Below are 1,080 nucleotides of genomic sequence, written 5' to 3' on the forward strand. Positions count from 1 at the left end.
ATTTATTTCATGTAAAAAATTGTCTTATTTCGATAATTTCAACCAATCACTGACAAGTATTCAGTTGTTTATATTTACTCCTTTGGCTGATTAAGCGATGTAAAGCGTATTTAATCTCCATACCTTCGTTTTATTTGCTTTTTTCATTTTAAATTTGCTTTAACCCTAACCCTAACGTTAGGGTTAGGGTTAATTGTTTCAGAATCGTTTGTTTATGTAGTCTTCCCAGAATTAAGGTGGCTTCATGGCAAATAAGTCGAAAGGTAAGCTACTATAAATCGGCATGAACTTTCCGGACAACCCAATATATTAATCTCTATTTTTGTAAGCAGTTGTATGTATATAGCAGGTCCGTATTTTTGTATGCAGTGTAAATTAACGAAATATAAGCAAATGAACGAAATAGCACATGAATGGAACTGCTAATTTAACGGTTAATACCACAATAATTATTACAGAGAGACAAAGAATTTTATATTTTACCTTGCAACTGCTGCGATAATTATTAACTCGTAATAGAACAGTAAATGTGTATTGTTTTAATGGAAATGAATATAAAATTTCGTATTGACACTGGCCAGACAGCACTTCACGCATGCCTGTTGTCGACTGAGTATATCACACAAGCAACACACAGCAAAGAGAAAGAGACAAAAATAAAATAACACGTGTTAAAATTTTTTTCTGAAAACGTTCAATGATGTTAACTGGAGTTTGGGGTTCGAGTAGACGTCATTCCACCTTTTCATTTACCATTACCATTCTTTTCATTCGATTTTATTTTTTCCCTACTTTTGTTTTGTCTGTCCTTGTGCTGTCCCCTCTGTGTTTCGACCCTGTGTGGTTAATAAAAAAAATCAATTGGTCAGGTATGTATACGTATGTGTGTGTGTGTGTGTTGACACTGGCCAGCCCGCACTTCACGCATGTCAGTCGTCAGGTATGTATATGTATGTATAGATGTTTGTGTGGGTGTGTTTAATACCGTACCGTATATAGTATGTCTGTATTTTTGCATGCAGTGTAAATTAACTATATGTATGTATATATGTATGTATGCGTGTATATATGTGAGATGTA

At 34.0% G+C, this 1,080-nt stretch overlaps 1 long non-coding RNA gene across 1 annotated transcript in view; it reads right to left on the reverse strand.

Annotated features, from left to right (window-relative positions):
- The window catches only part of LOC128247049 (uncharacterized), a 60,677-nt gene extending 60,073 nt beyond the window's left edge, over positions 1-604 (reverse strand). Inside the window, exon 1 of the long non-coding RNA XR_008263482.1 lies at positions 484-604. This is a non-coding gene — a long non-coding RNA (uncharacterized LOC128247049). The remainder of the gene's footprint in view (positions 1-483) is intronic.
- Positions 605-1,080: the final 476 nt, after the last annotated feature.

The sequence above is a fragment of the Octopus bimaculoides genome, chromosome 2 (genome assembly GCF_001194135.2).
Source record: "Octopus bimaculoides isolate UCB-OBI-ISO-001 chromosome 2, ASM119413v2, whole genome shotgun sequence".
Classification (NCBI taxonomy): domain Eukaryota; kingdom Metazoa; phylum Mollusca; class Cephalopoda; order Octopoda; family Octopodidae; genus Octopus; species Octopus bimaculoides.